This window comes from Schistocerca gregaria, chromosome 2 (assembly GCF_023897955.1).
Source record: "Schistocerca gregaria isolate iqSchGreg1 chromosome 2, iqSchGreg1.2, whole genome shotgun sequence".
NCBI classification, from domain to species: Eukaryota; Metazoa; Arthropoda; class Insecta; order Orthoptera; family Acrididae; genus Schistocerca; species Schistocerca gregaria.
Genome location: NC_064921.1, coordinates 518,376,992 through 518,393,340, shown reverse-complemented (window position 1 = coordinate 518,393,340; position 16,349 = coordinate 518,376,992). Strand labels below are relative to the sequence as shown.

At 41.2% G+C, this 16,349-nt stretch overlaps 1 protein-coding gene across 8 annotated transcripts in view; it reads left to right on the top strand.

Annotated features, from left to right (window-relative positions):
* Positions 1-3,733: 3,733 nt before the first annotated feature.
* LOC126329577 (polyadenylate-binding protein 4-like) overlaps positions 3,734-16,349 on the top strand; it is a 51,183-nt gene continuing 38,567 nt past the window's right edge. The window contains exons 1-2 of one of the 8 annotated variants that reach the window (XM_049996178.1): positions 3,779-3,912; positions 10,124-10,173. The gene's annotated coding sequence lies outside the window, so the exon portion shown is untranslated. Of the gene's footprint in view, positions 3,913-10,123; positions 10,174-16,349 lie in introns of those variants that run through there. The other 7 variants (XM_049996194.1, XM_049996186.1, XM_049996196.1 and 4 more) reach the window with 7 other exon arrangements.

Sequence of the window (16,349 nt, the reverse complement as noted above, 5' to 3'; positions counted from 1 at the left end):
GTCCATTCCGTTCAACTGCTCTTCCAGGTCCTTTGCTGTCTCTGACAGAATTACAATGTCATCGGCGAACCTCAAAGTTTTTACATCTTCTCCATGAATTTTAATACCTACTCCGAATTTTTCTTTTGTTTCCTTTACTGCTTGCTCAATATACAGATTGAATAAAATAGGGGAGAGACTACAACCCTGTCTCACTCCTTTCCTAACCATTGCTTCCCTTTCATGCCTCTCTACTCTTATAACTGCCATCTGGTTTCTGTACAAATTATAAACAGCCTTTCGCTCCCTGTATTTTACCCCTGCCAACTTCAGAATTTGAAAGAGAGTATTCCAGTCAACATTGTCAAAAGCTTTTTCCAAGTCTACAAATGCTAGAAACGTAGGTTTGCCTTTTCTTAATCTGTCTTCTAAGATAAGTCGTAAGGTCAGTATTGCCTCACGTGTTCCAACATTTCTACGGAATCCAAACTGATCCTCCCCGAAGTCCGCATCTACCAGTTTTTCCATTCGTCTGTAAAGAATTCGCGTGAGTATTTTGCAGCTGTGACTTATTAAACTGATAGTTCGATAATTTTCACATCTGTCAGCACCTGCTTTCTTTGGGATTGGAATTATTATATTGTTCTTAAAATCTGAGGGTATTTCGCCTGTCTCATACATTTTGCTCACCAGCTGGTAGAGTTAACACATCTGAAATGTCCACTGTTCAAAGTGCCGACAATGCGATCCATGCTGCTGCAAACGTCGTAGAACTGTTCATGCAGTTGGTTGTTGTCTTGCAAACGTCCCCATCTGTTGACCCAGGGATCGAGACGTGGCTGCCGGTCATCTCGACTGCTAGTGATACGAGGTCGTTGGGTTCCAACACGGCGTTCCGTATTACCCTCTTGAACCCACCGATTCCATATTCTGCTAACAGTCATAGGATCTCGACAAGCGCGAGCAGCAATGTCGCGATACGATAAACCGCAATCGCGATAGGCTACAATCCGCCCTTTATCAAAGTCGGAAACGTCATGGTACGCATTTCTCCTCCTTACACGAGGCATGACAACAACGTTTCACCAGGCAACGCCGATCAACTGCTATATGTGTATGAGAAAACGTTTGGAAACTTTCCTCGTGTCAGCAAGTTGTAGGTGTCCCCACCGGCGCCAACCTTGTGTGAATGCCCTGAAAAACGTCGTATGTCACAGCATCTTCTTCCTTTCGGTTAAATTTCGCGTCTGTAGCACGTCATGTTCGTGGTGCAGCAATTTTAACGGCCAGTAGTGTTAACTATAAAAATAAACGGACATGAAAAAATGCGCTACACTGTTGTCCTTTCATGTTGTACTGGGGGTGCTAAACTTAATCCAACGATCATTTTCAATCTCAAAACAATGTCAAAACCTTCTCAAATACCTCCAACTATTGTTCACGTTCATGACAATGGCAGAATGGACGAGGCTTGTGTGAAGTTACGGATAACAGAGTGTGGGAGAGAAGGAAAGGTGCTTTGTTGATAAAGAGAAGGAAAGGTGCTTTGTTGATAAGAGTTCTCTTCCAGGCTAGTAGTCATATGAAAATTTCTGGGAAAGAGAAGTTGGACAGTGAAAGAGAGCTTGCTGTGATTCCGGGAGGATTTACTTCACAATTGCAACCTGTTGATGTCTCAATAAATAAACCATTTAAAGAGAATATGAGAGAGGAGTGGAACAAATGGATGATGGATGAAACCCATCACGAAATCACGCTGAAGGGAGTTTTAAAACGACCTACAATGTAACAAGTATGTCCGTTGATAAAACAATTGTGGTCCAGAGTAACGTTCTCGATGGCAGCGCCGCCTTACACGTGAAGAGGACATCGACGAGGAAGAAGAAGAGCAACAACAACAACGACGACAACAACAAAAACAAGAACAAGAAAGTTCAGATGACGATTTCAGGTATTTTAAAGGTTAGTTCGGTTTTGTAAACTAAGAATTATTTAAGTCGGGCCTTACAAATCAATAATAAAACTGGTAATTTAAAAAATGCTTAAAAATTAAGGTGCATCTTATAGTCCATAACGTGTTATAGTCCGTAAAATACGGTAATGTACAAAAGTAATATATATCAAGTAAGGTGATAAAATTTCACAGTGCAATCTTAAGCTTAAAACAGAACATACCATCAGTCTGTATATAAATGTAAATTTTAAAGTTGAGATCATTAATCCAGTCCAGTACAGAGTTTGAAGTTTCAAACAAATCATGTTTTTCTCGTGGATATGCTGTAAGGAGGCATTCGGCAACAGTGTGGTGAACAATCTGACGAGCTTCTCCGCAGTCGCATGCAATTTGACGTGCTTATTCTGTTGTGGTTTTTCTATACGTGGCAAGGCAGTCCCTTTTCTGGTAGTAATGAAGTGTGATCGATAATGGATAGAGCTTGGGCTGGTTTCAAGGCTTCCGAGTGTTCTCTCCAAATGTCATTGATTTTGAAACTGTCCCTCAGAAGTAGTTCTGCTAGTGGTAGCAGAGGAGAGCTAGACTTCAGTCTCTACAGAGCAGCATCAGCCACGTCGCGTGTAGTGGAAGGTTCGTTATTGGCATTATAGCTATTATACATACATTTTACTTTATTTCAGCGGGAGAGTGCAAAATTTCACTCGCCAACTTTGCAAGCACGGAAATTACAGAGTCACAATATGAAAATGTAGATTAAAACTTTGAAACCGCTGATTACCGCAATACGACTAACTGCGATTCGCGAAATGTGTGCTTCCGCACGGTAAACACGGAATAACAAATCCGTTACGTGACCAGCACAAGCGAGTAAGCAAGGCCTCGCAAAACAAACGTTATGAAAAAATGGAGAAATATTGTTTGTTAATTCATCAATAAAATTAAAATCTCCCGTTAGCACCGTATCAGTACTAATCATACAGTATTGTAAACTCAATATGTACACTTGGAAGGCGAGGGAACTTCTTCGAACTAGCTTTAAATAAGCTGACAATGTGTTATCGTTACGCTCGTGTGAAATCTGAATATTCCGCCCTCGAACTGTATCTCTTACACGTTAATGACTTTATTGCTTTTTTGCATTAAAGCTAATGCAGCTGTAACTGTTAATTCGCGTGCACAGTAAATAATATGGTATCCACATGTACATTTCCGTATTATTATTATTATTATTATTATTATTATTATTATTTGGAAGAAGGCAAAGAGTTCCATCAACTTGCAGAGTGGTGACTCTAAAAATCATCTGTTTCAACTAAGTACTGTATTCGATTTCAGGGTGAGTGGTGTTCACAATCTGATCCACCACTCCTGATTTACGCATTCCTTGGTTTACCTTGTCCATTTCATGGGACTTTTATGTGTGTTAGAACTCCATTTCCATGACAGGGATCGACACAACATGAAATCCTAGCTCCCCTTCTCCATGTGTTGCAGTCTCAATTTTTCATTGCTTTCTCTTGGCTCACAATAATATATAGTGCGCCATACTTAATTTGACATTATAAGTCATAACCTGCCCAACAGACAACAACCAGTTTATAAATTATTCTGCGCCGAAGCTATCTTTTTTTCAACTTAGATATATTTATTTTAATAGTTGATTTGCAGATGCACACGAATCATATTCTGTGCTTTACGAGTTCTGGAACATAACAAACAAATTGCAATTATTGATAGCAGGAAATGCAAGCACCCAACAGCCCAAAAGGTGAAAACGACAAATGAAGCACGAAACAAGGAACATTATCTTAGGTTCTTGTCTTCTCTTGTTTCCTCTGTCAGTCGGTCTTTTGTTATTGTAGTGTTCGGAAATCTGAAATCGTGCTGTGTTCTAATAATTAAATCTGCGTAAAAGACGAAGCAGGCGAAAGTTAACTGGATGGTCTGTATCAGGCAAGAAGGATTTCATTCATATACTGGTCGGGAGTACCTTTTTACCTTTTACATTTTTAAATTGCTAGTTCTGCACTTGGTATTATGCTATTACTTAATGTCACGTGGAGATAATTGCTGCCATAAACTGCGAAATAAATATAAACATTTAAAGTGACTGTGATTGACTGACACGTACGCTAAAATGCAATTTACAGTGCACTAGCCGGCATACAGTTAAATCTTTACCGATCGCATCAGTTGGATTTAAGCAAAACGTTTATGAATAACTAACAATAACTCATTAACACACTAGTAAAGAACAAAAAAATCGTCAACTAATTTCAACACTAAATACCCCTCGGAGTAAACAGGAACGTTATGAATGTTAATGTTGTTTTTAAAATGCTTACTTTCTTGCTCACGCCAAACAGTCGAAAAGACTGGAATATATCCCATCACAGGCGTGGCAGCTTAATGCTTTAGCTTAAATGAGAGTTGTTTTTTAGCTTAATTACTGTAATAGGCAACGTTCGTGCAGACAATATTGGTAGATTTTTGGCAATTGCACTATTTCTGAAACACTTTGAAGCGACAAAACTTCGTTCGTTGGTGAGTTATAATTGCACCATTTGAATTTCTTTTGTCTCGTTTTATTAATACCTTCGGTTTTAAGGGAAATAAGTTTTGGACTCGAGGTGACAGACCTCCCCCTCCTCCCTCCCTCCCCCCCCCCCCCCAAATTAAAAAAAAATGGAAATCCTAGTTGTAGTGACGGGTCTGTAGCGTAGCCTCAGATAGAGTTCACGTGAGAATGTCACTGGTAGATTGAGTGTTAGCGAAGTCAGCAAGAGGAATATGAATTTTTGGTTATGATCACAGAGCAGGGCGAGTGGTCCATTTATGCACGAGATCTGTAACAGCACTGTATTTAGCAATTCGTAAGCCCTTTCACTAAGCGAAATCCCAGCACAGATTGTTCATCATTGACTAACTAGTAGTAGGCAGGAAGTGGTCTTTCTTGACAGATAGTTGACGAAAGCACATTAAAAACAGACGCGATGAGCTCATTATCGATGAACATAGGAAATGTAATCAAAAGATATTCACTTTTGAATACTGTTTGAACGTAGGAAATGTTAAACCGGCTCAGATGAAGAACGCACGACACGTGAGAGTAGAAATTCATTCAACTTTACCATCTTTCTTATATAATGCTGTGATTCATAATGTCACACCTGTAGTTGACGTGAGGCAAAGACATTCGTTGCAACGCGGCAGATGTTTATTCGATTTTTTAAATCATTGTCGGTAACTTGTTTTTTTTTTGACACTTTTTTTCTGGAAACGTTTGCTTTTTGGTTAATAATTTTTCGTCTTGCAACCTCAAGTTCTTTGTTTTCCTTTCTGGTAAATGCTGATAGATGATATTTACGTTTACATTGAATCCACTCTGTGACTTTAGTTAGAAGCATACGGAAATTGGTTTCTCTCTCTGTTTTCCTGACATAGCACATCTTTACTTGTCTGAAGTATTAAAGGCGTGCAATGAGTTGTCACATTCGAGAAAGTAGATAATTTGAAGGTAGTTTGTCAGATGATGGTGGGTGACTTTCGTTTCGCTTATCTGATCATCAAGTGTGCATTCATGTAGCTTCACGTTGTACTCTTGCCGGCCGGAGTGGCCGTGTGGTTCTAGACGCTACAGACTGGAACCGCGCGCCGCTACGGTCGCAGGTTCGAATCCTGCCTCGGGCATGGATGTGAGTGATGTCCTTAGGTTAGGTTTAATTAGTTCTAAGTTCTAGGCGACTGATGACCTCAGAAGTTAAGTCGCATAGTGCTCAGAGCCATTTGAGCCATTTTGTTGTACTCTTCTCTCTTCGTAAGTGAGTAGTTTTAATTCCTACAGTTTTAAATCTAATCCTCTGATCAACTTCTTCTATCCTGTGGACGAATTTTTATTCCAAAAAGTGATATCGTGTTTTTTTTAAAAAAAAAATCTTGTTTTTAAATGTATTGCTTCCGCAGGACCGAATAATAGGTAATTTCCAAGAAACGATGCACATCGAAATCCCGGCCTCACTGCGAACGATATATATCGAACGCTCTACTCTCGAAGTGAGAAATACGGATACTGTTTTCTGCTTTGACAACGGAACGTCACATTACAGTAAATACTTCACTTTTTATATTGTCACAATTTGAAGCTCTGTGGTAAGTCTCTATCCTGTGAGACTCTTCTAAGTTTCTTAAAAGATGTGTCAAAAGTGTACCCTAGGCACGGAGAAAAAGAAATGGTGCCTGCACTAGACATGGTATTGTGCATGAATACGCTATACCTGACGATGACTAACGTGATGTTATTTCTTACTTTAACAAATTCTTGTGAGTGAGAAACTGCTGTTAACCACTCCTTTTTAATGGCTTTCTATTTTCAATGCGGTCGTCTTTGTCGTCTCTTTTGTCAACATCACGAGAGTCGGGCGTTCGATACATTCGCTCGTAGTGAGGCCGCGATTTCGATGTGTAGGCTACCGATTCTAGGAAATTACTATTTATGTATATATATCGAAAGAAAGCCCAGATATATCCCATGCAGTCCGCAAAAAATTAACTCTGTAGATCATTCTGTTCTATTTCCTATAATTTATAAAAACCTAATTGCAGTACCCAATTTTTTCTAACTTTAAACAAGTTAAAACATTTCCGCTGCTTTGAATCTCAGGCTTACAAAAAAAGCAGCGGAACTGTTTTAAATTGTTTAAAGTAAGAAAAAATTGGGTACTGCAATTAGGTTTTTATAAATTATAGGAAATAGAACAGAATGATCTACAGAGTTAATTTTTTGCGAACTGCATGGGATAGAGCTAGGCTTTCATTCGATTCCGTTTCTTTTGGCACCGGAAAGTAATGAGTTGTGGCAAAGTGTGACTTAAGGCAGTGAAATGAAAGGACAATTTAAACCTTCGCACCCACAAAAATATTTTTCTGTGTTTAGAGAGAATAACAGTTATTTCATAATACACAGCAGCTCAAATTACAATGCCCATGTTTAGTACACCCACAATTTAACTAAGGCTTTGGTATGCAATTGATGTTTTAATTACACTACTGGCAGATTCATTGTTGTCAGTAGAAATATACATAATTTATGTCTCTTACGCTGCTGGCAAGAGAGCAACACATTTTTTTATGTCTGCCCCATACATATACAGTGATGTGTGCGCGAGTATACTATTTTTCTGACTGCATTCTACAGTTATTTAGTTTTGATATGTAAATGAGAGGGACTGGCAGAAGGAGATAGATCATTAACTATATATTAATCAATTAGAAGCTTAAATGAAACGTATTCGTAGGTAAAATCCGTGAACAAGGTGAATTTGTATCAGAAGAAATCCTTGATTGTCCAAGCGGATAGGGAGATCCACTCAACATGTAAACGAAATTGCTCTTGCCGTAATACCACAATACGTGTATATTACACAATTACTTAGGAGCCATTGTCGAACTGGTGGACTCTTGTACAGGAAAAGCTGAGCTCAAGTGATTGTGCGCCAACCCAGGCTGACGTTTTATTTGCGATTAGTTTATCACTTCCGCCGACAACGCAACAGTCGATTAATTCGCTCTTTCTTCTTAGAATGACCTACTACTCAGTCTCTATGACTTCATTTGTTTCGACAACTTCCCATCGTCTAATGAGATAACTTGTCCTTCCGAAGAAATAAGTTAAAATAGTATTGCATATGGAACGGAACCGATTGTTAGCTGAGAACATAACATTTGTACATAAATGCAGAGAGTTTATCCGTTAGCTCAGCATCCCGCGCTGTCAGAGGTCATGCAGATTACTGAACAGTTTTTGTGAGAAAATAACCGTTATCAGTAATAGTGGTTATGAGTTTGAGCACATAATTTTGCATCACTGGAAATAATAGATGACTAACATAAAATTTTGTACATATAGTGAGCGCTTGTACAACACAATCGCAGACTTCTAGTGTTCTTTACGCATCACAAACTAGTACAAAAGTTGCACTGTGGCCTACTGTACAGTACTACGGACTTGCATACAGTATTGACAGTGATTTTTAGTTCTACTTTGTTAATGAAGCTTGCCAGAAAATCTTTTGTTGATATGCCCTCGTACAAAATGACGTAGATCCCTAAGGAAGCAGACAATCAGAATTCGTTTAAATTTTGTTTAGCGATGTCCTAGCTTTCCTTATGTTGCTTTTGCGATCATGTTTTATGTTTCTTTCACTAATTTTAAATTCAACCAGTGCGGCATTATAACAGCTTTGTCTACCATAGTACTATATCGCAAGTTTCCGTGTTGCTCTAGTTTTTAACTTAGATATGCAAGTTTACTCCACTCTCTTCCGCCGAATGTCGCGGTGTTAGGTTCGCAGCTTCCATCGCCAAGCAAGATGTAAATCAGGATATTCCAATCACTGACACCCAAACCTCCAGAAGTCAATCACTCAGATCGGTACCAAACTTCGTATGTCCGAGAAAGTATCAACCAAAACTTTGATTTCGTTCGTACTATGTCCTATCGACCAGCAGAACGGGTGTAAACGTTAATTAGAAGTAACACCAGAACTATAGAGCGCAGAAAAATCATAACTGTGAGTAATTAATATGTGTAGCTTCCGTCGGGAAATTGGTAAAGCGTTAGAACGTCGTACCAAAAGTCCTGGGTTCGTATTCCAGAGACGAGTTTTTTTCTTTCTTTCTTTTCTTTTCTTTATTTTTTACCGTATTAATACGTGAGAGTGTTCTATGTGACTACTAATATTTCCACACTTGTGATGCAATTGTTTCTTTGTTCTAGTGTTCTTCTGTGGAACTACAAATGCAGTAGCTGCTTCATCACGAGTGGTGTCTGTTCTGGTTCAACTGGCTCTAAGCACTATGGGACTTAAGATCTGAGGTCATTAGTTCCCTTAACCCTAGAGCTACTTAAACCTAACTAAACTAAGGACATCACACACATCCATGCCCGAGGCAGGATTCGAACCTGCGACTGTAACAGCAGCGCGGCTCTGGACTGAAACGCCTAGAACCGCTCGGTCACAACGGCCGACAGGTGTCTGTTCTGTCGCGCATGTCCGACAGAATACCACACCTATCTATACAGATGTACTCTACAAGTTTGCTACTTTCAACTAACGAAATGAAGTCAGACTGTCAAAAGACTATTGCTACAAACGCCAAGGCGGCCGCTATGACCGAGCGGTTCTGGCGCTTCAGTCTGGAATCGCGCGACCGCTACGGTCGCAGGTTCGAATCCTGCATCGGGCATGGGTGTATGTGATGTCCTTAGTTAGCTTTAATTAGTTCTAAGTTCTAGGGGACTGATGACCTCAGATGTTGAGTCCCATAGTGGTCAGAGCCATTTGAACCATTTGAACAAACGCCGAAGCGCCCTTTTACATGTCAGCAAATGCTCTCCCATGTAACAGTTTCACGCTTAAAACAGACTGTCATCAGTGGGGTTTCAACGAGGGACCTTCTGGCACGACGAGCTCACGCTCTGCCAACTCACCCATGCGAGATCTACAAAACCATCACTCACAGATACACTTTTCCTGTGCTCCGTATTTGTAGTATTACTTTTAATTACCATTTACGCATGTTCTGCTGGACGACAGCGCAAAGCACGAAATAAAACGATGGTTTGGTTGATACTGTCTCTACATACAACGTTTGGTACCTATCTGAGTGTCTGACATTTTACTGTGGCATAGTCAAGTAGAATTTGTATGAAATGGTTCAAATGGCTCTGAGCACTATGGGACTTAACATATGAGGACTTCACTCCCCTAGAACTTAGAACTACTTAAACCTAACAAACCAAAGGACATCACACACATCCATGCCCGAGGCAGGATTCAAACCTGCGACCGTACGGTCGCGCGGTTCCTGACTGAAGTGCCTAGAACCGCTCGGCCATCCCAGCTGGCGAATATATATAAGAAATTTTGTCCCATCTAGACCAGGGGTTAGCTGGCCGAACATCCCCGGTATCCGGCCCGCCAAATATTTGAGGTGGTACCTATACTGCCAACAATTGAGTATCGCGACCAATACAGCGCGACATTGGCTCTGCTACTCGCTACAAGACTACATGACTAAACTTATCGTTGCGCCGCTTGAAATAACAATGCGTTGACATACTCTACCTCTGTTTCGTCTTGCAGTAATAGTGTTGCTAACAATGATTTTGAGATTTCGTTAACTTTGCAGGACGCTTTGGTGAAGAATGTGCAGTGACAATACTCCAGAATTTCGGTGAGGTACGTCCACCAATCAAAATTATGTAATTAAATAAAAATCGTAGTTCGTTTCAGTGGTAGCTATTCCCACGACCTTAGATTTTTGCGATTTCATCTTTCCTTTAGCCTTACATTACGGTGATCATGGAGTGCTAGGGTGCTTTAATCCCACTAGGTAGATCTTGGCCCTTATGACTTCGTGGAGGAGTCAATGTGGTCCGTGGACTAAAACGTTTGGAGACCCCTGATCTAGACTGTAGAGGGAAGAATATATTTATATTGTGTCATATTTTACTTTTTTACGTGATCTACAATAATCTATAGTGAATTTCGTGAAAATATGTACATGTCAGCGCCGTTTAAACGGTAAGAGAATGCGCGTTCTGACTGCTGCTAATTCGAATGATGGTTTTATGTAACAGTACTTACTTTATTTACTCTTCCCCAGGGCAGCTGCAGGGGATATGCCACTCCTTGCCAAAATTTAAACGCCCCCACCCCCCTCCTAGCTTGTATTTTCAGATCTGGAGAACTTTTCATTCATCCATGATGCCTTATTTTCACTTACCACGCCACACTTAGTCACACTTCTATTTGACATGAAACCATCTTTACGACCAGAGATATGTATGGGGCACTAATTAGTGAAACAGAAGAGAAACGTTTACTGTCGAATATATCGTGAGTTATAACGCCAGTATTAATAGTGTCAAGTTACGTCATCCACAGAGTACGTAACCAAAATCTGTTAACGTTTGTCTCGTTTCCTAAACAATGAAAGGTCATAGGACAGTGAGTGACTTACATACAAAGGTTTCATTTATTGAAAAAGCAGGTGTACAAATCGCTGTTGCCTATTCAGTGTGTGCGTAGTACTCAAAGGCAAAACGGCTATGGTCGGATATCGAAAAGACGAACTTTCCCACATGCCATGACTACGATCTATGGCTCAAAACGAGCAGTTTTGAAAGCACTTTCATTTATCGTATCGAAAATTACCAGTTAAATTGTAAATAGATTTCTTGAAATGCAATGAGTGTGGAATACGACGAAACTGGAGCAACAGTTCGTGCTGTGCAGTTCAGTTGTTTCAGCTCCAAAATAAAATTTGACAGGTTTTTTTTCCATATGATTTTGATATTAATATCTGCTGATTACGGCTTCACACCGAGAAAGAAAAGGGAATACTTAAAGGAAGTTGCAGACAAAGCAGAAAAAATTAATTTAGAGGAGCGTGACAAGAACAAGAGGAATGTAAATGGTATTAATAGCAGATCCAGCGGGGAGAGAGTGGGGAGAAGTCTGTCCAGGGCCGGTTCGAGAACATTTTTCCAAACGAGCGGCTTATCAGATGGCGCCTCCCTCTTCCCCGCTTTTCCCTCGTACACTTTCACTGGTGTTAGTTCCCATAGTAATTGTGATACACTCTGTATACAAATCTTGCACTTGGGCGAACCTCTCATGGCGCTCCAAGCCGTCGCTCCCGTTTGTGATACGTCCACTATGGAAACATTGCCAAGTGTGGCGCTTCTGGTGCCCCTCTCGAAACTAGGCTGTGTAAGCTGTCTCTTTAGTGGACTTGTTGCATCTTCTAAGTGACCTGCCTATGAAACGCAACCTTTGGCTCGCCTTCCCGACAATATTATCTATGTGGTCCTTCCAACTGAAGTTGTTCGTAATTTTAACACCCAGGTACTTAGTTGAATTGACAGCCTTGAGAATTGTACTATTTATCGAGTAATCGAATTCCAACGGATTTCTTTTGGAACTCATGTGGACCATCTCACACTTTTCGTTATTTAGCGTCAACTGCCACCTGACACACCATACAGCAATCTTTTCTAAATCGCTTTGCAACTGATACTGGTCTTCGGATGACCTTACTAGACGGTAAATTACAGCATCATCTGCGAACAGTCTAAGAGAACTGCTCAGATTGTCACCCAGGTCATTTATATAGATCAGGAACAGTAGAGGTCCCAGGACGCTTCCCTGGGGAACATCTGATATCACTTCAGTTTTACTCGATGATTTGCCGTCTATTACTACGAACTGCGACCTTCCTGACAGGAAATCACGAATCCAGTCGCACAACTGAGACGATACCCCATAGCCCCGCAGCTTGATTAGAAGTCGCTTATGACGAACGGTGTCAAAAGCTTTCCGGAAATCTAGAAATACGGAATCAACTTGAGATCCCCTGCCGATAGCGGCCATTACTTCGTGCGAATAAAGAGCTAGCTGCGTTGCACAAGAGCGATGTTTTCTGAAGCCATGCTGATTACGTGTCAATAGATCGTTCCCTTCGAGGTGATTCATAATGTTTGAATACAGTATATGCTCCAAAACCCTACTGCAAACCGACGTCAATGATATAGGTCTGTAGTGAAATGGATTACTCCTACTACCCTTCTTGAACACTAGTGCGACCTGCGCAATTTTCCAATCTGTAGGTACAGATCTAACGGTGAGCGAGCCGTTGTATAAGAGTGCTAAGTAGGGAGCTATAGTATCAGCGTAATCTGAAAGGAACCTAATCGGTATACAATCTGGACCTGAAGACTTACCCGTATCAAGCGATTTGAGTTGCTTCGCAACCCCTAAGGTATCTACTTCTAAGAAACTCATGCTAGCAGATGTTCGTGTTTCAAATTCTGGAATATTCCATTCGTCTTCCCTGGTGAAGGAATTTCGGAAAACTGCGTTCAATAACTCCGCTTTAGCGGCACAGTCGTCGATAACAGTACCATCGGCACTGCGCAGCGAAGGTATTGGCTGCGTCTTGCCGCTTGTGTACTTTACATACGACCAGAATTTCTTCGGATTTTCTACCAAATTTCGAGACAGTGTTTCGTTGTGGAACCTATTAAAGGCATCTCGCATCGAAGTACGTGCCAAATTTCGCGCGTCTGTAAATTTGAGCCCATCTTCGGGATTTCGCGTTCTTCTGAACTTCGCATGCTGCCGTATGTATTCAAGGTTGCTATGTAGGAACTGTTAGACCGTCACATGCTGAGAATCATCTTTATTTCCATGTTATAAAGATTTCTCTTCTGTAGGGACTTTCAGGCTGACATAGGAACCTTTGAGGTGTTTTGTAGACACATAGTTTAAATGGAACTGAGGTCATCAGTCCTCTAGAACTTAGAACTACTTAAACCTAACTAAGCTAAGGACATCACACACATCCATGCCCGAGGCAGGATTCGAATCTGCGACCGTAGCGGTCACGCGGTTCCAGACTGAAGCGCCTTGAACCGCACGGCCACACAACGGCGCTTCACTTGTCATCTGTTTCACAATACGGTAGATTATTTCCAGTAAGACTCTAGCTCTTATGAATGATTTATATTTCCAATGTATTATCATTTCCATTGTCTCGTTTAATCCACCCTTTAGGAAGCGTACTAAAATTGTAGATTTTGCAGCCCCTAAATCCTTCCGCCCTGAGCGGCGGCACGGTTCCGCCTCTAGGGCTGGTCCTGCTCTTCCCACTCAGTGAAGACGGGTCAGTTTCTGTGTATAGCTTGTTCAGAACGTCCTGAATGTGAGATGACTAATTCTGGATCTACTGGAGCCGGTAAAAGTCGGTCGACTTCGGCCCACGGGTGTTCTGTGTCTGGCCGCTGGCAACTTTTAACGGTCTAGCAATACAGTACCAGTGTGTATATCGTAGCCTTAACGATGCGAACGTCCTGCCGTACCGTGCAAACAAGTAAGCATATGACACTGTGCAGTGCCAGAACTGTGTGAAAATAGCACAGTTCGTTCCCTCCGGGTAGCGACTACTTTCACCTAGAGATGGACAAAGCCGTTCTTTTTACGAAACCATTCCTTTTGAGATAGTTCTTATTACTACTTCAAATGAATTACATTTTCGATGTTAAAGTATCAATAAATATGAGCACTTGTTAGAACTTTAAAATAACGCGTAACCTTTGGAACAAATCCAGTGTGCATTCTTTTTTTTTCTCTCTAATACTTCGTGCCGCATGCAGCTGGTACCAACCTGTGCGACCAAACAGGATTCGTGTTACAACAGCGAGGTGAAATCACTGTCAAGGGAGGGGAAGATCGGAATTGGAGACTGGACTGAACTAAGTGAGGTAATGGAACGGCTTCGGTCTTCCGATCAGACGCATTTCGTACAGTTCATTACTATGGGTTCAGAACTCTGGTCGTTTATGTTCTTAGAGTGGGGCGTACGTCCTCTGTATGAAAGGAGGGGAAGTTCGTGAATGCACATTCTAACTTCCAGTAGCTAGGAAAAACGAGAGGTAAAAGAACAAGAGTTCACTAAAGGAAAGATCGCACCGAACAGTTTGTTGATTAGTTGTTTTGGGGGGAGATGACCAAAAAGCGAGGTCATCGGTCCCAAGGGCTAGGGAAGGATGGGGAAGGCAGTCGGGCGTGACATTTCAAAGGAACTATCCCAGCATTGGCCTGAAGCGATTTAGGGAAATCACGGAAGACCTAAATTAGGATGGCCGGACGCGGGTACCGAACAGTTCTTCCCGAAATACAGTAGTTCATCTACTACGTATTGCTAGTTTTACCCGACTTTTGCTGGGGAGTGATGACAAAATGACGCCCTCTTGTCCAGTACATCTATTAACTGCTATCAAGTTTCGGGATAGCATCGAGTTTTATAGAATTAGGCAACGGTCGTACCGCAGTGGATACACCGGTTCCTGTGAGATCACCGAAGTTAGCGCTGTCGGGCGTGGTCGGCACTTGGATGGGTGATCATCCAGGCCGCCATGCGCTGTTGCCATTTTTCGGGGTGCACTCTGAGCACTATGGGACTTAACTTCTGAGGTCATGAGTCCCCTAGAACTTAGAACTACTTAAACCTAACTAACCTAAGGACATCACACACATCCATGCCCGAGCAGGATTCGAACCTGCGACCGTAGCGGTCGCTCGGTTCCAGACTGTAGCGCCCAGAACCGCACGGCCACTCAGGCCGGCCCGCAGTAAACCTACACCTTTATCATATCTACAGAAATTCGATTTATCGGAAATAAATAGATTTTAATAGATCTTAGTTAAAATTCTCTAAATGAGGACTGTCGCGTAGATAGTTTAGTTCATTTTATATTGAAAAACCAACACGAGCAGTACAGTATAAAATAATACATCATTACACACCTAACAACAACTGAGGCATGCCCATCTTACTAGGAACATGTAAGCATTTCCCTTCACTCTGATGAGAGTGGCAGATTGTCATGTCTTGGACCCCACAAGTCACATGGCCATCCTGATCCATTAGCTTTCAACCACTTTTCATAACACAAGTTGAGCGAATGTCTCGGCAGCGTTGCAGGTGTCCTCAATAGAGCTGTGGTCAGTTCAAGATCATCCCATACGCGAGACTCATACTCGTGTCGAAGTGTTCCACATGTCATTCTGACACAATTCGGAAGCTGATCGATAATATCCGACAATACAAAGTCTACTCAGGATCACCTAATGTGCCACATTGTCATCCTCGTGTCTGTGAAGTATTCCACATGTCATTTTGGCACAATGTGGAAGTCGATCTACGGTATAAATCTAGAGTGTTAAGTTTCTAACCCCTTCAAATCGATCTCTTCCAGCGTCGATAAGTTATCGACTACTGTCTGCTCCTCCATTGGCTGAAGGCTATCCCAAGCAAAAACAGCTCGTTCTTGAACTCTAAAGACATGATTTGACTCAACCACTTCCCGGACTAAACTAATCTATTACAACAATATTTAAATAAGGAAATGTTATAAGCATTCTGTCACACTCAGATAATGTTCAATAATTCCATAAATAAATAAGCCAATATTCTTGCTCAAATGTGCTCACAATAAATGACAACAGATTGTCTTTATTTATTGTTTAAACGATTATGTTAGCCTCCTGACAGCAGCATCTTTCGGTTCTCTGTACAGTTGTTTTGTCCACTAACACATGCGACTTACCGCTTTCAAACTAGCTCAGTTCTTAATAGCACTTGCAGTGAACATTTAAATAGAGTTACTGGCAAATATTAAACTGGTCATTAAAAAAATACCGAAGTATGACAAAATATGAGGTACTCGTTTGCTGTGTAATTGCGGCGGATTCGTTGTTCTGACAAACATTTGCATAATGAAAAGGATGTAAAGTCGTTGTAAATCAGTAAATAAAACAGATGATGTAGCTTCCAGTGATGATGGCTACAG